General features: G+C 39.7%; 1 protein-coding gene across 3 annotated transcripts in view; it reads right to left on the bottom strand.

Moving 5' to 3' along the window:
* LOC103472534 (semaphorin-6D-like) overlaps positions 1-18883 on the bottom strand; it is a 177980-nt gene extending 159097 nt beyond the window's left edge. For all 3 annotated transcript variants that reach the window (XM_008422234.3, XM_008422236.3, XM_081613038.1), the window contains exon 1: positions 18590-18883. The gene's annotated coding sequence lies outside the window, so the exon portion shown is untranslated. The remainder of the gene's footprint in view (positions 1-18589) is intronic.
* Between the last annotated feature and the right edge of the window lie 6022 nt (positions 18884-24905).

Genomic DNA, 24905 nt, shown 5'->3' with positions numbered 1-24905 from the left:
CTCCCAATATGCATTTCACTTTAAAAGAACACATTTTTTCCAAAGCCCAGATTTTGGAGGCCTTATTACGTTGACGCTTCAAAATTTCTATATGGAGACTTTAGAGGAAAATTGGTGCTGGAAATGAGTGACAGCATATTTATTAGAGTGAAATCATGCTGGCTTTGACCTTGGTAGCATCTCTCCTGGGAGCAGGTGACATAACAAATGCCTTGGTTAGTAAGCCGAAGCAGGAGAGTTATTGTCGGCACACCTCATTCCCTGAATCATCCCCTGGTCTCTGCATCTCGGAGCTCAAACTTTGAGAATTAGCCAGACAACAAAAGGAAAAAGAAACGTTTCTGCAGCAGCCATCGCAGTTTCATCACAAAAGGTGTAATGGCAGCATCCAAGTTGGATGAAACTTAGATGAAGATGAAAATGAAAAAGAGATCATTATTTTTCCCTAGTGAAATAATATAAATATAATTTTTTGGGTTTTCTAAAACACTCAAAATTATCACCTGCTTTGGGTATTTTTAAATATTTATTCCAGCTAAGCTCATTAAGGCAAATTATTTTTCAGGAAGATCAAAATCTCTCAAATAAAGAAACAAAATAGACTGAACAACAGTCATACCAATGCGTGTGCCATCACATTTGCAAAAGTATCACAATTAACTGTTTTCTTCATATTTAAATCTCAATTAAAAATCACTCAAAGATTCACACCAACAACAGAAGAAGATTCACAGTCAGTATTAAACATGTTGCTGCACTCAAACTTCAGGCACAAAAAACTAAAACTGCATGAGAAGAGCAGCAATGCACAGAGGCAAAATGACAAGCAAACACAGCCAAATACAAGAAAACATCTTAAAAATGTTTTTAAAGTCAACAAGGGTAAGACTGAAAACTGGTAGAAACTGTCAGATGTGCAAATCATCAGGGTGAAGCATAAAGATCAAAAATCTTTTCAGATTAAAGTTTTGTGCTCATAATTTCAGTCCACATTACTGTGCACAACTGTGCCAATAAAATGATGTGCAGCCTATTAATTGAATATTAAAGGAAAAATTCAACCACTGACGCCGTAAACACAATTAAGCCCAAAATATCACCAGCAAAATTTGAGTTAACATTTTTTATTTACCAAAAACAAACAAAAATAATGAAAATCTTTCTTGGTATTGCAGCAATCAAACTCTTATAAATGCTGATCAGTGTTTTTGTTTTCTAAATTAATTTTTCCCAATGAGAGCCAAGCCTCCTTTCATCCCCCTAATGTTTAGCTCCTCCTTCCAGATTTTCTTTTAGATTCACGTCTAAACTTTGATTAGGCCACTCAGAAATGTTGTTTTGTCCACAATCTGACTTAATGTTCGTCTCCTGCAGCTTCTGCTCAGATCTGCACCTTCCTAAATAATTAAATTGGACTCATAATGCATTTCTGTCTGCAGAAAACAGACTAAATGTCAGGAAACATCTTCTTTTCTATCGATTCTTTCTCTACAGGCAGCAGGAAGTTTGCGTCTGCTGTGAACCAGCTGTCGGTAGACTGCAACACACACACACACACACAACCACAAAACACCTGCCAGGAGAGCAATGTGTTGTGTTGCTGATCAATAAAGATGGAAGAGAGGCTTCACAGAGACACAGAGGTCACCTGTGTGTGTGTGCAAGTTTAGGAGTTTGTGTGTTTAACACATGAGAATGTTGAAAGATGTCAGTACCAACTCTGAGAGGTAGGGGGCGTGTCAACACTTAACACAGATTACGTACAAACAGAAGTTTAATCTGAGGGGGAAACACCACATTTATTTCCATCTTGATCATTATAATCCCGTTTTATTTTCCATTTCACTGTTTTCAACTAGAATTGATTAAAATTACAATGGCAGGAGATTTGATAAGATTTAGAAATGAATCTCAACAGATAAGCAACATAAACTGTTGCATTAATCAGGAATACACAAGAGTGCCAACTATGCTTCATCATATGATGTGTGTAAATAAATCCTCTGCCAAATGTTTCTAATTGCAGAGTTTACACAATCTCTCTCTCTCTCAGGTGCAGAGAGAGAGAGAGAGAATGAACCCTAAAAGCCACTGCTGTGAAAAGCATTGCATTTATAACGACATTCCCAGACAGGTCAACCAAAACTAAAAAGAGTTGGCTAACAGATACAGAGATCTGCAACAAGACAAGATGCAGAACCTGTGAGAAAAAGCCTGACGCTGTCCGTGTAACCGTTACAATGACAATTTTTCAGAGACTGGCCAATCCTCTTTGCTAGTTTTATTTATATCATCATTCTGTCTTTTTCCAGGAAAAAAAAAAACAAAGGTAAAAAGACAATTTCATCAGGCTGAAGCAAAACCGTAAGAATGGAAATAAAGAAAAGTGCATCTAGCAAAGCAATCTGCCTTAAATAGTTTGGAGGTTTGCAGAACAGATGACAGGGGGGAAAACAAAAACAGCAGCAGGCAAAGCAATAAAGTGTGCTGCGTATCTGAGATACGTTTTTGAAAAGATCGGGATTACCTCGCACTGAAGGAGAGGCGAGCACAAAGCTTCAAGATTTGATACGATTTTAAATGCAATTTCATGGGGTGCTTCATTGATCATGCAAAAAAGTATAATTTTCATCACCATGGCAGCACCTGCAGAGGAAATGTTGGGTTTAATAAGCCAAACCTGGTATGGGATTGTCATGATGGGTCTTAATGAGCACAACTTTACAGTTTCAGGTTCGTTAAATCATTTCAACAATGTGTGATCTTAACAGTTATGATTTTAAAGGTGATGTGATGGTCACCATGAATGTCCCTTTTTTTAATGAAATAAGTGTAATAGCCTTATTCCAGTCAGCTGACCAGCAGTGCACAGGAGCAGCCGTGGGAGAGGCAACTAAAAATTAGAACAAAGATACAAATCCAACTTTTCCTACTCCATTTTCCTACTCAGTCAGGTGAGCAGTGTTTTACCAATCATTTAATACCGATAAAGTATATATTAGGGTTGTGCAATATCAATTTTGCAATGTATATCGATATTTTCTTTCCTAGAAAAAAAAAAATCGATATTTATCCACAAGTATCGTAACATCCAACTATCACCTTGCTCACTCACTGCTTGCTTCGCCGGGAGAGTGATTATGTCATCAGGCTTAGAGTGATTCCTTCAGATGTTAAGTGTTAAAAAGGTATCAATCTATTCAGAGCAGGGTGCTTGGTGCACTTTATTTACTTTACAAATGCATGTAAGCTACAGTTTTTACTGTTTCAACTAAAAGAAACATGTTTTCTCACCACTTCTTTGATTCATTTTGTCCAGCTGTCGACTTCGAGTCTGTGTCCAACCAGAGTCAGGTATTGTGTAGTTGGTGCTTTTAATCAGTTTTCAGTTAAATTAATTCAATCCAACTCTATAACTGTCACAAAATGTCACCAAAATAACTCTGTCCCTCTAAAATCTTTCAGAAAATCACAAAAGTGTATTGAATTGTATCGTTCGCTGAATATCGCAATATATATCGTATCGTGAGCAGAATACTGTGTATCGTATCGTGAGATTTTTGTATCACTACAGCCCTAGTATATATAACAGAGAAATTTTACTTGAACTTTCAACATATAATCTATAATATTCTTCACACCATCTAAAACAAGCCAACACAAAATTAAACAAGTAATTTCTCCATTCAAAAAAAGCAGTAAAGGAAGTAAAGGAATGGACACCGGGAATTTTAAATCTGCGGTAGAAACATGTGTTTTATGAATAATTAGCTGTAGCAGCCTTATTATACTGCTCTGTGTCTGGGCCAACTAACAGAATGACATTTTTAGATGTATATTAGTTAAAGCCCAACAAGTAAAACCGTCTGATTAAGAACTGTAGAGGGTCTGAAAAAAAAACAACATGGCTCATTAACATGAGATATTCTGGTGAGATTTGTTCGGAGAAATAAAAGTGTTGGACATCAGAGCTGGAGAACAAATTACAATGTCTGACAGGAAGCCTGCCAGGATTCAATTATTTTTGAATTTTCTTTATTTTTTAACACAAGTGGGCTCTTACGAGGTAAATTACATGCAGAATGGGCTCATCACAAAGAATATTTACATCCCTCTATACGGTGCCAATTCAAGACTCATGCAGTTCTTCTGACATATTTTCCCTTAATGCATAAACTACTATAAAAATTCAACCTGGAGACTTTGAACTTGTTATGCACCCTCACTGCCTTGTGAGTCTCATTTTCAAGCAGTCTATCAATTGTTGAGCAGCTTTGAAAGTTGTGCAATTATATTTATTCATTAAGCTCTCATTTAAGCTTTTCCATCTGTTAAATCTCCCTGCAAGTCATCTTAAAGGGCAGCTTAAATTAGAAAATGCTCTTTTTTAATGAGTGGGACCCCAAAAAAGGTGTTAAATATTAGATAATTGAACAGAAAATCTATAAGTTCTACAGTTTGTTTTTGAGCTTTATCATGTTAAGCTTACTTTGTGTTGAAAACAGCAGATATTAGTTTTAGGCTATCCGGTTTGAACGAATACTGTATCTAAAAAAGACACATCTGCACAAGGCTGCAATTTCCATACCAAGCAGCTGCCTGATAAAGAAGTTTCCACGTATTAATTAGGGAGCAGCTAATGAAGTTGGATCTAGATTAGTTTGAGCAGCTCTTTTTATTATTAGTCTTCTCCTCTCTTTCTGAAAATAAGCCTTAAATTTTATGCTCAACATCCTAACCAACAGGAAAATGCCCTCCAGGTTTGTTTGCAGCCAGTTTTCATTATCTTGCATCACCAATATGAAGCATTTTATCAAGAAAGTGTTGAAACAAAAAAGGGCCGAAGCAAGAAGATGATCACAGACAGGACAGAGAGGATCAAGCAAACGCTGCTCAGGACAACCAGGTACATTTGATGCATGACACTGCAGTGCCTGGAGAAGCAGAGGAAAGCACACACAACCGCCGATTCCCTTGTTTTGATTTACTAGGCAATGCAACACCATTCCACACTGTAAAAAATGTGTATATCAGGACACTGATATACACAGTGATGCAACGCACAGTGGCTTCTGACACCATCAGAGCAACTCCTGAGCTAATGAGGCTTAGAAGAAAGAGAGAAAAGGGCAGAGAAGAAAAACTGCGTTTACTCTGAAATTAGGAGTTTCCTTTTACTTGTGTGAAATCACAAAATGTAGAGAGCAAAAGCAGACCGTGAAATATATCACAGTTTCTGTTCATTTTCACTTGTCACTGTGTCAATCAAATGATCCCAGGTGTTAAAATGAAACTGGAAGATTGAACAAGTCAAGTTCAGGTTTGGTGAGATAAAAGGACAAAGTTGTTACTTCAACAAAAATGCATAGTTTTGCTGTGAAAAGGAAATCATCTTGTAAAGTCTGCCATTTTGGTCCAACCCAAGTTTACTCTCTGCAACTAATGGATCATTTTTAATGGAGAAGAGACTCTATTGTGGTTTAAATGGGTTATTTTTTTTTGTACATGATGCACTAACTATTGATTTCCACTCAGATTTTTGACAAAACGCTGCAGATTTTTGCTGATTTCTTGTGAACATAAGTAAAATACCTTAGAAATAATTTAACTGTCCTAACAGCAAAGTGCTTAAATTTTAATAATTTTCTCCAAAGCAGCCAAAGCTGAAGAGCTTTTTTCTCTCTTCAAAGAAGTTTCTGTACCACTTCAATATAAGGAACAACAGCACAGATTTAATCTATTACAGAATTAGTGCAACAGTCCAACCACTTTTAAATGCAACACAAGTCACATCACAGACAGTATTTTTTAAAAACTGTTGTCTGTAAATTATACATCTATACAGAAGCTTTAAGTCTATGACAACAGTAGCTATTTATATTGAGAACACAGTTAACATTAACCCTTTTGTCGGAGAAATGAGGCCATTATGAGTTGAGTTTACTGATAATTCAGGACAAAGACAAATATTAGAGCTGATATTTTAAACTCTTAATTAGTGTAGAATATTCCTAGCAGCATTCAGGGCTTACCTTCCCTGCAGACGATTATTTCCAGTGATACATTTAGCTTCCCATTATCCGCTCCCGTCCAACTCCCAGTTTAAAGGTAGCAGCCTGAAGAAACAGCCAACATGCCACTCTAGGAAAATATATTTTCCTTTTTAGAAGCTTCCTACATCCCTGCGCTTTTTCCAACCTTTTTTTTTTTTAATTGCCCAATTTGAAAATAGCGAACCAAGTTTTCCTCCTGCAGTAAAAACTTTCACACAGGGAAGAGTAGCTGTTAGTAAGACCTGGTAGTTACTGATTAGGAAAGAATTGAACTTCTAAGGTGTTTCCACACCTGAAGGTCTGGTAAACTCTAAGATTGAGGACCAAAAATGCAACATTTGTTAAATTTTCAGCTGGTGTGGTTCACTTTGAAAAACCTGTTCCCCTCCTCTCCTGTGGTGGCGCTGCACCAACTAATACAGAAGAAAACGACAAGTATGTGGTTTAATGTCGCCTTCGAACCACAGAGTTTACTTTAACCAAATCGACTACAGCGTTTTTGGTCCATATCATAGTTGAATTTCACATTCACAACTCCTAAAAACAAACTGTAAACTGAGTTTAGTTAAAGTGGAGTAAACATGGCTGGTGTGAATGCACCCTTAGTTTCTGACCAGCTGACGAAGTGAAATTCAAACACCAGTTGTTGTGCATCTCTACTTTTAATCACAGCGTTAAAAGCAGGAATGAACGCAAAAAAGAGAGTTCTTTAATCCCGCTATGCTCTCCAAAAAGAGTTCAATATTTTAAAACGGTAAGCTTACAAATAATGACATCACTTAAGAAGTAAATCTGGATTTTTTTCCATTTTTAAAGCCCAAAACCTTGCTGCATGTTTGTGTCCTAAAGCCACCGTCTCAACTGTAGCAGGGCTTCTCTGTGATTTGGTGGTTAGCACTGTTACCTCAGAGCAAGAAGTTTCCATGTTCAAATTATAGCCTTTGTTTGTTGAGACGGCTTGATCCTCCTGAGTGTTTGTGTGGGTTTTTTTCCGGGATTCTTTGGATTCAGGCTAAAATCCAAAAACCTGCACGTTTCTCCAGCTGGATAATGTAAATATTCCAGAGGAGGGAGTGTGTGCAAGACTGATAGTCTCATGTTCCCCAGTGGCCGTCCTTTCATGCATCAGTGGAGATGAGCACCAGCCCCCTGCTACTCAGAATGGGACGAACTGGGTATAACTTAAAACGAAAAAAAATATAAATCAATTCAAATTGGACAACTCCTCGAATGCATGATACTATTATAAATTAGAGGAAGAGAAAAATCTAGACCAGTCATCCTCAACCCTGATGCTTGGTGTCCACTGTGCTGCATTATTTACATGTTTCCTTGACGTCGTCCAGCTGATTTAAATGAAATGATCGTTGACAGCCGTCTGCTGTGGCTTTGTCACACCCAGAAACAAACCGACGACCATGACTGACCAACAAACTCTAGTTCACACAGCATCACTGAAATTATGGCTGGATAACATCACAACATAGGCGATATCCATATTGGTCGATATCAGAAATGATTGATTCATTTCTGTTACATCTGAAATACGACCAAACTAGTGACGCATCCTTTCCCGTTTAATCCAAAGTTTTCACTCAGCGCCGTTGTTTTTGTTCTTTTTAAGCAGCTGACACACGGTGGCAAAACCTTAAACTTATGTTGCGCAACGTACTCAACAAGCTGTTGCTAGGTTACCAAAAAGCAGCGAGTTGCTAGGTGACCAAAGAGTGAGCGAGTTAGCCACCAACCTAGCTTAGCTGGCTGTGAGAGGTCGAGAGCCTCTGCCTACATCCCCCAGAATGCTGTGCGGTTCTGGATCAGAGTTCAGAGAAATTATTGATTATATCAGATGCATTATCGTTGGTTATTGATCACATATCTATCGCCATATGTATTGTTATTGATTTATTGTCCAGGCCTACTAAAAAATAAATAAAAATACTCTCAGCTGCCGACTTTCTGTGGGCAAAGTGCTAAAATCAAAAAACCATGAGCATGCTCACGCTGGAATCCTGGTGATTGAAGAAAGAGAACCATCAACCATGTTTTTTCTTTAAGTAAGCTACAGCCAAAGGGAGAAAAACGCATAAGACTGACTAAGGTAGACCAAATAACTGCTCTGGCAGCAATGAGTCCGATTATAGAGGAGCAAAGCTCAGAAAAAGGGTCAAATCTCAAGACACCAAAGGTTTTCCTGCAAAGAGAAAGCAAAAGAAGTGACTAAAGCCTACATACTTTTAGACTGCAAGAAATCAATTTAGAGATAAACAACTAAGGAGGACACAAAAGGAGGATGGGATTGGAAACAAAGAAAGAGGCATGGTAAGATTAACGTGGAAACTTTAATTGGAGAGAAGGTCACAAGTCTCCAGAGTCGACACACACTAATGAGCTGCTAGCCGATTAACAAACTGTGTGAGGGAGACACAGAGTCACATGAGGACTGAGGAGGTCCTAAAGTCACTAAAACGGGAATAAAACCACGTTTCTGAAATCAGCAGAAATCCACAAACCTCAGAGCTGGAACTTAATAACTCCCATGTTATTCCAGGTTTAAACGTATAGAATAACTGTTCATTGGAGGCTAGAGCAGAGCAAAGCCTATTTAAACATTAACATATTTAAAAGATCAAATGAAGAAACTGCTAATTAACAAAGAGTTATGCAACATACAGTTACAGCCTACCATCTTCCATCTGCTGCTCTTCCTCATCTAGACCCTCAAGACCCAACGCTTCACTGAAAGGCTTCACTTGCATCAGACCTGATGTTCTGCATATATTCAGTGTTTTCAAAGAAAAAAAATGACTGTGCAAACCAGTTTCTATTTAATCAGAGCATAAAATGTGCTGTCATCACACAAAGGCAATCAATTCATAAAATTAGATGAATCAGACAAGTTTAAAATGGCCTTTCCATTTCTCTACGTTGAGGCGTTTTGGGACCCAAACAGTAGAAGTAATTTCTTTTGAGCATCATCAATAAGCCCTATAATGAGAAAACGTTTGGAGCGACACCTGTAGATCATTGATGAGGCTTCAAAACCTCTTCAATCTAGGCAAAACGACCCATAATGCACTCTGCCTGGTGTAACGCAGCCTCTGAAGCAGGTTTTACGTTCACAAATCCCACTTCACCAACTTAATCATTCCAGGAAGCTCTTGAATGTTTCTGAAATCTGGGATGCATTTGGTCAGAGTGCTGCTGGATCAGCGGCTTATCAGGGTCCTTTTCCCAAAACTGTGGCGTCAACCTGGAAAACGGGAACGATGTTGCGATCGGATCGCCTGTATTCCAGGTCTTGCACAAACTGTCACATTCACCAACTGTTGTGAACAAATATTACAAATATTAGCTGCTAATGTATTTTATATATTTAATCACTGCAGCAATACATTCACAAGCAGAGGTTGTAATGTATTCTGCATGCAATTAACATATTGAATCTTAAATGGTAAGAAGTGCTAATTAAAAGTTTATTACAATGACAATTTAATCCATGCGGGAAAGGCATTGGGTTCTAAGGTTCAGGTTAAACTCGAGGTCCGTGGGCCAAATCCGGCCCGCCGTGGCTTTTTATGTGGCCCTCTAGAATCTAGACTAAACACCAAGTGTGCTTAAACATTTTTTCATCAAATTATTGCAGTTTTTAATGACTTCACTGTCAAATTATATCAGTCAGTCCTTCCAGTTTCTTGAGAATCATCACTAAAATTCACAAAAAAAAAAAAAAAAACAAATCCCTGCACTTTTTTGCACTAATGCATAAGTGGGTTTAGTGAGTTTATCAAAAATTGTCAAAACCTCTTACTTGTACTAAACAGCTACCTCAGCTTTGATCGACGTCAGATTATAGTCCAAGATCAATGCATCGAGTAACAAACAGTATCACAAAATCCTGGAGGAACTGAAAAGATGTTCAATGATATTTAATTTTAAGAATCCGTTGATGCTTTTCCAGTTTGTGATCAGGTTTTATCATCAATGCATTTGGCCCTTTCAGAGCCTCCATGACCTGGATTTGGCCAAAACAGAAATGAGTTCAACACCTCTGCCTTAAACCAACCATGATGGAGAAACAGCTTACACACTTCCAACCTCACAGAAACAGAGATGGTCCACAAAGCCACTGAAAGCTTCTACTATGAAGGGATTCGTTTCTTTCTTGGTAATTTCACACATTTTCTCCCAATTTTGGAAATGCACTAGCCGCTTATGATGAGCAATAAAATATTAAATCTTATTTGGATAACATGAACATTTGTTCCAGTTAACACGCAGGGGTGACATGGCAATTTTAAAAGGAAATCTAAATTGTTTAACAGGAAAATTACATTTGTTCACTATTTTATCCGTTTTTCCTCCACGTGGAAACACAGCTATTAAAGAGAAACCTGACAAACCATTTAGGCTGCACAAATCTCTGAAAAGACTAATCAGTTTGTCAATACCACTCAGTAAAGTACACATTTGTTACTTTTAAAAAAGCTGGTTTGTAAAGTTAAAGGAAAGAGTTGGAAAATAGCATGACTGTACAAAAGCAAAAAGCAGAAATGTAGTTTATACAGCATGTAATGTATACAAAACCAGAAGTACATGATCTTTTTGGTTGATCTAAAGCAGGAGTGTCTAAGTCACTTTCATTTTGGGCCACATCAGAAATCTGAATGTTCTTAAAGGGCCAGCTGTGTCAGAATGTACTGATAAAACCAAATTAAATATTAATAAAGTAATAAGTAGCCGTTAGCTTCAGCATTCAGAAAACGCATCTTAAAATAAATTTGAACATCTTTTCACGCCGATCCTCCAGTGTTTTATGATTGCTTTTTGCAGTCCAAGTCACAGATTTTTCTGTGCTAAATTAGAAATATTTGTAAAGAATATCTGCGATATTTGCACTAACGTGTAATTTTAAATGTGCTTTACATTAATTGCCACTTTTGACCAAATTTAAGAACAATTTGCAGTAAAAATCAGGGTAAATGAGGGAATGTGTGGATTTCACAGATTGGTGAAAAACTGGAGGGACTTATTCATGTAATCTGGAGTCTAGAGGGCCACATACATTCACACCAGTGGGCCAGATTTGGCCCCCGGGCCTTGAGTTTGACACACATGATCTAAAGCATAAATAGTTAAGTAAGATTTAATGTCAGATGAAAAAAATAATTATTATTATTCTGATGAACAGAAGTAATCTTTCACAGAGATTCACAGGTTAGCATTTTATAAAATTGACTTTTAAACTGCATGAGATGTGTCTTTTTATACAATGGTTCAACTCTTGTTCTATATAAACAGAATATCAGAACTTAACTCCTTTCTTCTCTCTTTCCTACCTTTCCAGTGCCGTTTTAGATGCACAAAAAGTTTGTAGTTTTTTTTTTCCTCCGAGGGAAAAATATCCAAATACAAATTCAGAGCGACCAAAGCAGTTTACCGTCTAAAAGACAAAGACAGCAGCACCAGGGGCCTTTGTAATAGGAGCACTTTATCCGTCAGCGGCGGCATCACAAGCGATTACAGTCCTACATTACGGTTTAGAGGCCTGACAGTAAAGCCCGGGCCTCGGGACCGGAGTCGTATTTTCAGGCCGATTACAGCAGCGATTTGGCCTTCATGCCTCATTCTCTGAACCATCCGAGGCCACGATGCCCATCTGCCTCCTGCGGCTTTGTGGATCAACAATCCACCTTTGAGGCCGTCTTTAATGCACCTGTTACTCATCCGGATCTGCTCACCAGCCGAGGTGGGCAGTTTTATGGAGCGGTCCACAGAACATGTCACATTCAGGCCCAGCGTCCTGCAGCCAGACGGACACCTGGTTGTTATCTTGGTGAAGGTGTAAAACTACAAACACGACGGTTTAAAACCCGTCTGCAGATGTAAACCAAACCTTTTACATTTCCATGCAACAAATATCAAGATAATAATCTCAAGATTCGGTTCTCAATTTCCAAATGATAGATTCAAAATCACATTAAGTCATTTCAAAACCAGATTTCTAGCAAACTGGTGGACTGTTTCAGCCTGGTTGGTACAAGGCACATCTTTTGCAGCTGCATTTAACAAAGAAAGTATCCGCACTCAGTTAAGGCTCAACACATAACTTACTTCTCAGCTTTTGAGGCTGCAGCCTCTTCAGCAGTCCTGGCTTTGACGACGCAGTCGAGTGCAACACTTCAAACCTCTCTGCCATCACGACGGCACATTATGCCAATGAAGGCCACTAATGATAATTTTGCACATTTGCCTCTTTTGAAAGCAGCTTCTGATAAACAACTGAAGAAAATTACAAGATGAGCAAATATCTGGAACTTGTCTGACTGGATGGGCGATACGGGAAAATAAAACAAATTGTAATCTTTTTAAAGCTAAATCACTTTTGAATGTTATTTTCTCAACATTTTCCTTAAAGCAAAACCAAACAGAGCCTGTAGATGAAACAACATTTCTGATTAGATTTAAATCCATCCGTGCATTTTAGCCACTTCTGATAAGAACTAATGACATTTAAGAAATGCGTTGACATATTTAAAGTACACTCGGACTATTTTACACAACTCAAGCATTCATTTTCCTGGCAAAGCTAAATATTGTCAGAAGCAATCTGTTGACTGATAAACTCTTGGTACATGAAAGCTCGTTTATGAAGATAAAGGAGAAGGAGGAAAATTAGATTGATGCATCTGTGCAAGGAAATAAAACAGGATGCGCCTTGGAGAGCTTTCTACAATCCTCCTGCTTTGGCAGACAGTTCGCATTTTCCCTTCCAACAGAATTTAACCCAGAACAAAGTCTGCAAGCAGCCTTGAGTTGTCACAACAAACCACCTATTGTACTGTTGTCTAAGGTTGCACATGAGAAAAACACGCCAATATCAATTACATTTAAGGCCATTTCTTTCCAAACATTTTTAATGGATAGAAATTTACAGCCCATCCAACTGACCAAATACAGAGCTCCAATACCGATTTTTTGGATAAAAACATTTTTGAAAGTTCAAAATCAACCTTTTGATAACGGCAAAGGTTCATTTGCCTTTAAGACAACGCACAGCAGTAAATAAACCAAACTAATCAAAGATGCTCTCTGTCAAAACCTGAAAAATTAAAGCAAACAGTAATGTTGATCTTTAAATAATGCAACATGCAGCTACTACAGTCATTTTACATCATTTCTTAGAATATGCATCAGGATGACAACCTTCTTTATTCCTGGTTTTAATTGTGCACAACCTAAGCCGGCATTGGGATGAATTCAAAACAAAATCTAAAGCATGCATGATAGATATCACTCATATGTGATATTGGATGAACCCCAGATTTCTCTTCAACTCTGATTCTTTTGCTCATGTGTCAAAGTTTCTTCTTCGGAGACGATACAAGCCAAGGAAATTAACATTCGGAAAGAGATGCACCCTTGACAATAGGTTATTATTTGTGCCTGATTATGTATCCTGTAGTCAGCCTCCGCTACATCAAAACACACACAAACACACACACACAAACACAGGATTAGAACAAAAGGCGAGTCCCGCGGCACAGATTTGCGCAGAGAACATAATGGCTGATGACATGCGGCAGTTTGGAGGCTTTCAAAGCGACGCGGCTAATCTTCCTGCACTGGAATAACATTATTTTCTCCGCTTCCTCCTCCTCCTCCTCTTCTTCGCCGCCCGCCCACCGGGGACTCACAGGTTATTGTGTCCAAACGCACCCCAAGGTTAACCCACACAATGAACGGGCAGCGGTGAGCCACGCAGCCGGCTGATCGGGCCGCCTGCTGATAGATTGTGATGAGGCAGGTGATCGTTTAGAATGGGGTTCAGACACAACAAAGAGACGTTTCAGATTGTAGCACCTTCACGCTGAACAATAAAGCAGAGAGGCTAGACTGTAAGGGAGATTAAAAAAATAAAAAAAAGGGGGAGGGAGAAACAGAAGGGGCCTGGAAAAAGTGTTTTTGGTGTCAATCCAGGTTTATATTGTGTGTTTAACAAAGAAACGTCTGTTCTTTGACCGCAAAGTGAGGACAGCCTAGAAAAACAATAATGATCAAGAACAATGGAGAGAAACCCCATAGCAAAACAACCAAATCTCAAATTTTAGTAGAAAGTACTTTGTCTCTTACCACTAGGAGACAAAGTACTCTTAGTGGTAAGGCAGTTTTGACAAAACTGCCCTGTTAGATCAGATACAAGGCTAAAAACAAATAAAATAAAAAATGAACTGGCTTTTCATCTGAGCGACCAAATTCAGTAAAAAGAGGAAATGAGATTCCAAAATCCATAGTCATAAATTATGGAGTGCATTGATTGTTTTTCATGTGTTCTGGCCATTAAAAAGCCTCCTATGTTGTAACAAACGCAGAGTAAAAAAAAAAAAATTATTGGAACAATTCATGTCCAATTTTCAACAGGTCCAAATTATTGAAGTGTTCAGTCCAACATAGAACAAGCTGTAGTTACTGTAATGATCTACTCCGGTTCTGATCAATAAAACATCAGGATGGTAAGAATGGGAGGCAATAACCCAACATTAATAATGTAAATTAGACTCTGTAGTTACGAAAGATGTACTGCACACAGGCAGAAACTTAAGAATATTCATCTAAAAACAAAACAGTCCTTCAAAGTTGATGTTTTATTCTCTTTAGCCATCTGTCTCGGTTTTAAGACATGCTGAATCACATATATTGTGTTTCCAAACAAATCAAGTGAATGTGCTACCTCCAGTTATGAAAATGTACCAAAAACAACTTAGAAGAAATGACACTATTGGTTGTTTATAACATTTCTAAGTTCACCAGGTGTTTGTTAATTGCTGCTGCTGCTAGTCTGGTGGAGCAGTGTGAAGGAGGCATGGGGAGGCTGTGGACTGGATGCTGGGTCCCCAACCCAGCTCCAATGGGACTGAAGCTCCAATGAGGAGATTTAGGGAAATGGTATGAACAAGCATTAAGACTTTAATGGCTGCCACTGGAGGATCCAGGTTTTATCAAACATGCATGAATAAATCAGAGAAATAATCTGGGAATGTGCTTTATCAGTTAACCACATTATAAAGTGATATACAGCTCAAGAAAGTCAACTTTGCATAACATCCCCCCTCTAAATCTTTTAATAGTACAGTTCCAAAGAAAAAATAAAAATCAGCCAAAGCTTTACAAAAACATGAGACTGAAAAAAACGACGTTATGTTATGAGGAAGGATAGAAGTAACAATCCTCAACAACATTTCTGGAAGACTGCAAAGATTAGTGTTCATCATCAGTAATTGGATGCACATTACTTTCTGAAAACTGAAATGCTAATGAAATCACGTTTCCTCCTCTGGAGATGTTAACATCCACGCCATGTAGCACAGAGGCTTATTAGCTAGCATCACAAAGAACAAGCCAAAAAAAAAAAAACATGATTAGCTTTATTGTTGCTGATCTTTAAGATCAGCAGCTCCAATCCCATCACTGCTGTGTGGCGAATAAGTTCAGAGAATAAGAAGGAAGCCAAGTTGTCTCTGAAATGAGCCCATCAGATGCTGTGGCTGCAGCGCCCGATGTAGTGCCATCCATTTGTTATCATAGCCTACAGGCTTGTCCCTGGGAGGCATTAGCCGTTATTGGCCATAAATCCAGTTTTGCTTTAGTCACAGCATTTGTATTTCCCAGGAGAATCACGTAACAAGTGGTAAAATGTAACAATTTAATTATTTTTTCAAAAGAGTCCATGTGATTAAAAGCACACCACTTTGGTTTAAAAATTCACATTTGGCAGGCTGAAGAGGAAAAGCAGTTGCATCTATTTTTACTAGTCATAAAAAAAAAAGTTAAGTATAAAGCTTTCAAACATTTGCAAAGATTACCCCTTCAAACTACAACCCCAAATGAATCGCAGGTCGTTTTCTACCCATCCACTCCTGTGTCTCTTGTTTCAACCTCGCATTATTCTGCACACTCAGATATGATCAGCTCATAAACATTTATGTCCGGCTTTTAAATCAGATGCCGCCGGCAGTCATTTTCCTTGTAAAATAGCGGTAAATGTGTATTTAACCTCCATTAGACCCCCATCTCCTCCCACATATATTAACTTGTTTGCATTCACCGACAGATCACAGTCTGTGCCCGACATGCGGCGGTAGCTCTGCATGCTGACGTCGTCCTCCGCTACAACCCTGATGCCAAGAAGCATCAACGCCGACATCACCGATTCAATGTCCCGCTCCTAAGGGACGGCTAATTGGTGGAACAGTGTCCTTCCCGAAGCGACGGGTGGGCTGAAATTTTTATTTCTGAACGAGAGAGGGGGGGGGGGGGGAAGCATAAATGAAGAGGAGGATGACCTTCAGAGCAGCTGCTCTTTTACCAAAGGTAAAAGAAATTAGCTGTTAATACTCATCAATCTGCACGCAGTTTGGCTAATGAGAGGCCGACGGAAGCCAATTAGGGACAATTTAGGATGTTTACGCTGAAATTTTACCCTTAAACTGCCAAAGCAGCGTCTCAGCAGCGACTCCCAGCTTATTAAGACTTTTACTAATTTAAAGTTTCGCAGATTTAGTGTGGTGGTCGTTTTCTCTTAACTTTTACATTCATCTCTGACAAAACAACACGAATAGAGACTAAAGATGTACCGTTTAAGATGAATATCACCAGCGCATGATAAATGTATCCAGATCTTATTCCCCAACCCTGATGCTCATCACTGCCCTGCGTGTTTTAGATGCGTTTCCACTCCAGATCAAATTGTTGCAGAAATCTGCTACCCAGCAGCTCATTTAAGCCAGGTGTGTAGCAGCAGGAAACACCTGACCCATGCAGGACATGCAGCGGCCCCGAGGACCGACCGACCGGGGGTCAGAGCGATCCTATCCAACCAAAGAGCTCAGTGGGAGAAACTAAATATATCACAAAGGAAGTGGTTTTTAGATAATAAAGCATGCAGTGTGCCATATTAGAACTTAAAATCACCAAGGCTGGAAAAATGAATCTCAATTCCTCAACCTGCTGCTGAGATACTGGTCAACATCTTCCTAAATGTCAGGATTACATCCTCTTTTTGTTGCTTTTGCCAAAATCTTTACAACTAAAGGACACAAATGAGAACTGAGAAAATAATATGGCAGAAATCAACCGCTTAGGGCAGGGGTGTCAAACTCCAGTCCTCGAGGGCCGCTGTCCTGCAACTTTTAGATGTGCCTGTGCTGCACCACACCTGAATAGAATAATTAGGTCATTAGCAAGGCTCTGGAGAACTGATCTACACAAGAAGGAGGTAATTAAGCCATTTGATTCAGGTGTTTTGTACCTGTGGCACATCTAAAAACTGCAGGACAGCGGCCCTTCAGGACTGGAGTTCGACACCCCTGACTTGGGGTGATAATTTTGTTCCTTTGTTTCACTCGTGAAGCTCTTTTGGTCTCAATGTTCTAACAAAAACAAAACCGGCCTCCTAATGGGAGCTCCTGGGTCCTTGCTAAACAGATGTCATCTTTTTGACTGGTGAACCAGGAGGTGCAGAAGTCATCCACCTCATTAGCAAAATGATCTAAATTCTCCACCCTCAGGCTACCAACCTGCCAACGTGAGAGAGTGAAAGCTGGTGTGGCAGCACTGGAGCCCCCAGGAATATAAACTGTTTAAAGACAGCAAAGCACTGTTGGAGGATTTACAATTGATACTATAAAATATGAAATAAAACTATATTAAGCGTGACATGACGTCAGGGATTTTATCTCAGAAAAGTCAAAGAATGATATTCCTGAAACCCTATCCGATCGAAACTGTTTGACTATATGGGCTATGAGAAATATTGATCGGTTCAGTGATTGGTCCTTTCGGGAGACTAAAATCCCCCTGTGGATGAATCATTGATGAGCATAAACGCCGCTCGCAGCTGTGCGCCGCCAGGTACCTGGAACCAGAACAAGAGGATTTCTGGACTCAAATAGCACCTCTGCTGAGCTGAGGGGGGGACCGGGACCGAAGCAGTCCAAACCCACACACAGACAAAAAAAAAAAAAACCACACCAGTGAGACCCATCACCGAGAATCCACCTGGCGTCTTAAGACAAAGACATCCACCCAAAACGTCCGCGCCGATCCCGCCGTTACGGGTGTCTTAACGCAACGTTTTCACGGGATTTGCGTCCCAAACACACGCAGCCGGAGCCACCGGCCTCAGCGAGCCAACAGACGGACTGAGACCGAAGTTGAACCGCGGCTGAAGGTGCGCGGCTCCCGCAGATGCACGTGTGTCGGAGGTAGTTTGACCGGTGCAGCTGCGCGGCTCACGTCCGGCTCACGTCCGGCTGACGTCCCGCTGACGGGCAGGTGTCAGTCAGAGGTGTGTGAAACGCGCACGCGCTTCGTGAGAAAAACCACGAGCACGAACAAAAGGTCACAAGAAAACAACTATTTAATCTGTTTATCGAACAGATACTCACTCCATGAAACTGCACTCAGCCGTGAACGCGCACACGCACGCACAGAGTGTTTATAAGGGCAATGCTCCATAAAAACAAGTATAAACGCACCTTTCTGTCTGCAAAGCTCCAAAGACTCCGTTGAGGCTTAGTCCGTTCAGCCGGAACATTCACATTAATCCACAGCCGCTCCGCTTATTTCCAAAATCACACCGGGACCGAGCCGGTAAGAGGATCCTTTCCCAGCCGGCACCGAGAGGTTCGTGCAAATAAATCCACCAGGAGAGCGAGCTCACGCGGAGCCGGAGCCGGGGATGAGGTGCGCCAACTCCGGGTCAAATCACACAATGAGGCGTTTCTCAGCAGCCCAGAGTCTCCGGGCCCCCGAACCACGCCCTCCTCATTATCATAATAGATTGACCGGAGCCAATCAGAGAGCGGGACGGCGGCACTCGGCGTGCCTCTCGTTCAATTTAAAGTCGCTTTGAATTTCTGACCGATTATCCACAATAAGAGTCGTAACTTCTTCGAGTAACTGATATATTAAATTGAAATGCATTTTTTTTTACTGAGTTTCTAAATGTCTGAATGAAGGCTGGATGCTAAATAATCAATAACAAATACTATATTGAAGCAAACCAATACACTAAATAAGTATTAGCTTGTTCCTGCTCTGCATCCCCAGAACCAGAACCAACCATGGAGAAGCAGCATCCAGCTTCTGCGCACCACAGATCTGGAACAAACTTCCAGAAAACTGCAGAACAGCCGAAACACTGAATGCCTTTAAATCTAGATTAAAAACCCATCATCTGTTTATAGTTGCTTTTGAAACATAATCAATGAAACATTAATCGACAATCTGATTTATGTCTAATCAGATTGACATTGATTAAATGTAAAGTTTTTGACAAACTTTAAAGCTGTGGAGAGAGATTTCTGAAGGTTCTCTAACGCAGATTAATAATGAATCGTGCTTCATTGCTCCATACATCCATACCACATGGGGTTTGGGAAACCCCAAGATAAGTGAATGAAGAGCGAAAGCATGCAATTTAAAAGGAGTGATGCTTGGAACCAAGAACAGTTGAGTCTAATTAACTAAGTGTTTTGATGCAGAGCGTGGCTGCAGGAGCAGAGGGAAAACAAGCAGCTGATAAAGATTTAACACCTTGGGATTCACTTTAATAACGAACTAAACACAAGAAAACACAGCAGACACGACCAAACGCTAAGATAATCAGACAAGCATGAACAGAATAACAAAACTGAAAACCAAAATGACAAAGTCTGGATCATATAAAGATAAAACTCAACAGACTGTCATTTTGAACCTACTGTTTAAACTTCTTCTTTGTTTAAGTGCATCTAAAACAAATGGATTATTTCTCAGTACACTTTACCTCATAAATCAATCTGCCCTCTTCATCTGAGTGTGTGAATTATCATGTGGCAAAATTAAAATACAAGAAATTCTGGTGTTCTCTCTTAAAAAAAGTTAATTTTGTATTAAATGTTTTCTCAAGTATAATCAATAAAACAGTTTATTGACATGAATCCTGGTCAAGATAGCATAAGAAACGCATGGTTTCTTATTCTTCACTGCAGGACAAAAATCATCCTGAAGCTAATTAAAAAATTTTTGACAAACCGGTTAAATACTTTTGAGAATGCAGTGTGGTCAGAAAAACCCAAAATTGTACAGTTTAAATGTCATTTGACTAATCATGTGTGGAGGAGAGGCAGCACTGCACATCACCTCAGATAAACCACAGCAACCATGGAGTCTGGACTGGGAACGTCTCTGAGCATAATGGTGAATTTATACAATTAAATGTTGGCTGAACGGAGACAGTTTTGGTAAGAGTCTGACAGATACGAGCCTCAACAGAGCCATGGAAACTCTCAGCTTGCTTTACTTCCTTTGCACACGTTTCTTTGTTGGAATTCATGTTGAGGTAGAGATACAGTTACAAAAATAAAGGCTTAGGTGCTCATTAATTATTTTCTCCGCTGTACACTTAAGGTCTGAGTTGTGAAAAAGTGAGACATCTACTTTCTACAGCGCTTGCTGGAAATGTAACTACTGAAACTGGTATCAGTAAAAAGAAGAGGCTTGTCTACTCCAGAGTGCGCCCCGATGTTGTAAAATGATTTCCTGGAGGAAACTTCAATTAAATTTCCGGCTCACAAACTGAATTTATTTCTCAGCAGGATAATTAGAGTCAAGTAAAAAAAAAAGAAAACTGAAGGAGGTACTGCAAATGCAGCACCTAGATTAGAAAGCAAATCCCCTCTGCTGCATCTCTGTCCGTTTATCTGTCTGTCCTTCGTCAGATCCTCCTCCTCCTCCTCCTCCCTTCCAGCTCTCTGTTTATGAAAAACAACAAATTAAAGGATATGAGAGCTGCCAATATCTGGGGAAATAAGTTTCCAGTTGTGCTTTGTGTTAATGTTCCTGTGTGCCTGATTAAACTGCAATCTCTGCATGTTTACTCCGTCCTCCCTCCCAAACACAACACTCCACTGACATGCAGGAAAGCAGGAAGCAGCAGGGGGTCCAGGTAATTCAGAAGCGCTCTTCGGTGGCAGCAGAGGAAAATTTGAGATCATCCATCTCCAAAGCCGTGTTACAGATGCAAACAACAACCATCAGTCTTCTGGTGGGTTCAAAACATCTCCAGGTTGTGTTTCAAACCTGATTGTCTGGTTTTTGGTCGTGATTTCTCAGAAATGTTTTGCAACAAGGTGCAAAATCTCAAAAACAAAAAAAACGGAATGGGAAAAACTGAGAATACCATCTGTCTTCTTACTCCCTTGTCCGTCAGTGGGGTCGGGAGGGGTGCTGGTGCCTATCTCCAGCTAACGTTCCGGGCGAGAGGCAGGGTCACCCTGGACAGGTTGCCAGTCTGTCGCAGGGCAACACAGAGACACACAACCATGCACACACACACACTCACATCTAGGGGCAATTTGGAGAGGCCAATTAACCTAACAGTCATGTTTTTTGGACTGTGGGAGGAAACCGGAGTACCCGGAGAAAACCCACCATGCACAGGGAGAACATGCAAACTCCATGCAGAAAGACCGGGGCCGGGAATCCAACCCATACCTTCTTGCTGCAAGGCAACAGCTCTACCAACTGCGCCACTGTGCAGCCCACTGAGAATATCAGTCAACCGAATTACTGCTTTGTTTATACACTGAAAACATCCCAATTTGTACATCAGACACACACATTTATTTTCCCCTGGGATCAAAAAACAGAAATCCGTGACTTTAAACCACATTTAGTTTCATTTTTCTATGTGCTTTGAACAAATTTCAGTCAACACTCCATGTGGATCTAGTGGATGTTGCAATTTGTAAAGTTGTCTGAGTTCTATGTTGCCTTTCAGGGAAAGAGCCACAGTCTGATCAGAACAGTAGATTGAGGCACCTACATACAGTCCAAATATTAAACACCAGCTGGAGGAGGGATTTCTCACCACGACCCAAAAGAATGAAATGCATGACATAAATAAATGCATGAGCGTTTCCATTTCTCCCTGCCACTTCGGCAGCTTTTAGTCGTCGCTCTCGTCGGAATAGAATCAATAAATCAGACACGTTCAACCCCTCTGGGCTCGAACACAGACACTAAATCACATCAGCAAATGTCATAAAACACACACTTTGAATGAGTTTCATAAAGGGGAGCCTTTCATCGGATCGCGGGAGCGTTCCCGCCGGAGCCACACGGAGTTAAAGATGGAAGAAATGCATCAACCTCTGAGCTGAAACAGCCTTTCTGTTTATTCGTTGTGTTTCCTGTGTTGCATGGAAAGAGAGATCAGAACAAGCTGGGTACAGCTGAGAGGCAAAAAAACTAGCAACTTCTGGAAAAGAGCAGGAGATGTGGCTCATATGGCACTCTATCAATATTAATGTGGACATATAAACCACACACCGATCCACAGGGTGAGGGAACAGCTGCTGAGCATATAACTTGATGGCTGGTAGACCTCATAAAAAGCAACATCTGGGAAACTTTGCTGGAAAAAAAGGCAGATTTTAAAGTTTTGTGTGTCTATGATGTTTCTGTTTTTTGTAAAAACTTAATAATTTTAAAGGAAGAAAGATAAAAAAAACTGATGTATAATGAGTTTATGTCATGGAATATTTGTTGTGATATTTGAAATGTGTAGAAATGCAATCAAACTTATTGCAGACAAGCAAATTGAAAGGCACTGCTTCTAGTAGAATAGAATAGAATAGAATAGAATAGAATAGAATAGAATAGAATAGAATAGAATAATGGTGGACAAACAGCTTAAAAAGCAAACAAAGATAGAAAAAGAAAACAAGAATCAAAAGCAATGAAGGATTAAAACTGGTCACTTTGTGAATAAACTATTTCTATAGAAAGGCTTGATAAGTACTAAATGCTAAACAGAAACATTTCTCCAGACTGTTATTAATTATCAAACATCTAATCTGGTGAAATACCTTATGTTGCCTCTACAATAAATGAGAATGAAGAACCAGACATGAACTGGTTGGATATCAGGCAGGTAAAAGCTCATTAAACAAATGAACACTTAACAAAACGGTTCAAATTACATTTATTTTCTTGTACTTACGTTTTGTGTGGTTTTCTCATCTCCAATTTGTTTTAGTTGTAAAATCTATTGCGGTTTTTATTCATGTTTGGGCCAGTTCACTCTTACAAACCGTGACAGATTTTGACCTTTGACGAAACCAAAGCATCTCTAAGAAACATCCTGCTGGAAGACATTTATTTGACTCACACAACCACATTGACTGTGAGTGGAACATAGAAATTTACATGAACTCATCTGTTGTCAAAGCGGGTAGACAACTTCCTCCTCACAGCCATTAATTAATGCAAAGTCAGCTTCGCTTCGCACTAGAAAAAGTTACAGAATGATAAAAAACTCCAGGTAGGAAAATGATGCAGGGCTGAAATGACCAGCGCCGTTTGCAGCAGGGTGAAAACTTCAGCTGCTTTATTTAACAGTTGTTACCTGCTGCTGCTGCTCTGGGTGGCTGATAGGGATGCCTCCCAGGTGCCTCCCTCCGGAGCTTTTCCTGGTCTGACCCAATTGGAAGCGAGCCCAGGGCAGACTCTGGGTTTCCCCACTGTACCTGTTCTGCCCAGAACTTGATGATACACACACTCAAATATATAACCTTCATTCCTTAAGTCTAGATATTAAAAATGCCCCCTTCTTTGCCAACAGGCCAAAGCTGGAGATCACTCTATCAGTGGGCTTTCCATTAAGGCACTCATGAAGTTTGGCCATGTGAAATGAGAACGTAGCTGGATTTTATTAGCAGTAATAACTGGACTGGTGTCTGTTTCTAGGTTGGTTCTAATCTATCTTAGCTTCTGCTTAAACTACTCAGGATTTATTTTAGCTTTTGGTTTCTTAAAGATCTTCCTTTATATTGATTAATGATTTTTATTTTCCATTTTATTTTACTGATTTCTTATATTTATATATTTGTGTAGACGTCATTCATAGATTTACACATGAATCTATAAAGTTAAATCCAAATAAGTTGCTGCTGGCCATTCCTCCAGATCTCAATGTTTATATGCGCACATGAAAATGGCTGCAAACAGATGCGCAATTATACAACTGTACGTCTTTAAAAAAGAGAAATGGAGCCTGCAGCACAATCAACAACAATGCCGCAAGTGGTTTGTGAATGGTGAGTCAACAACAAAACACTTGTCTTTTCCAGCAGCCGTTGTACAGCGCAAACAGCAGTAAAACCAGCTGACAAAATATGCTGGAACTCAGCTTTGGTGACGGGCTGGGCTTCGGCATGGTTGCTAGGTAACGGGCTGGGCTTCAGCATGGTTGCTAAGTAACAGGTTGGGCTTTCACTGGGGTTAGTTGGTGTTTTTTTAATACTTGGGCAGCTTTTAGAAGCAGTAGAGACTCCATAAAAGTACAAAAATGTGCAAAATGGGACAGTCTTTTGCATGCGAGTTGGTCAGTAAAGTTATACAAAGTTAATCTGTTTTTATGTCATTTTAAATTGTTCTTCATAAAAACGTCTTGCAAAATTATCTAAAGATAACAGAAGACATAAAGCGTGTAAAAGAACCCAGGCGCAATAAGTAAAAATGGCCCCTTGGGTTTATATAAAACAAGTTAAAGCTACTTGTGTAGCGTTAGTCATTGTCTTTGTCTCATCGCAGTCGCAGCACAAAGGCTTAAAACAATATACAGAAAAAGCCAATAATGATTTGGTTGATCAATAAAACTATGCTTCTGCCTACAGCCTGATAGATATGGTCTGATAATCCCACACTTCCACATCGAGGCTCTGATGGATTGCAGTCAGACAGGAAGTGATCCACCTGCTCAGGAAATCATGCACATGTTGCTGTTTGAATAAACATCATGTACCT

This window comes from Poecilia reticulata, chromosome 11 (assembly GCF_904066995.2).
Source record: "Poecilia reticulata chromosome 11, P_reticulata-male-v2, whole genome shotgun sequence".
NCBI lineage: Eukaryota > Metazoa > Chordata > Actinopteri > Cyprinodontiformes > Poeciliidae > Poecilia > Poecilia reticulata.
The sequence above is the reverse complement of the archived record's forward strand: the minus strand, read 5'-3'. Positions and strand labels throughout refer to the sequence as shown.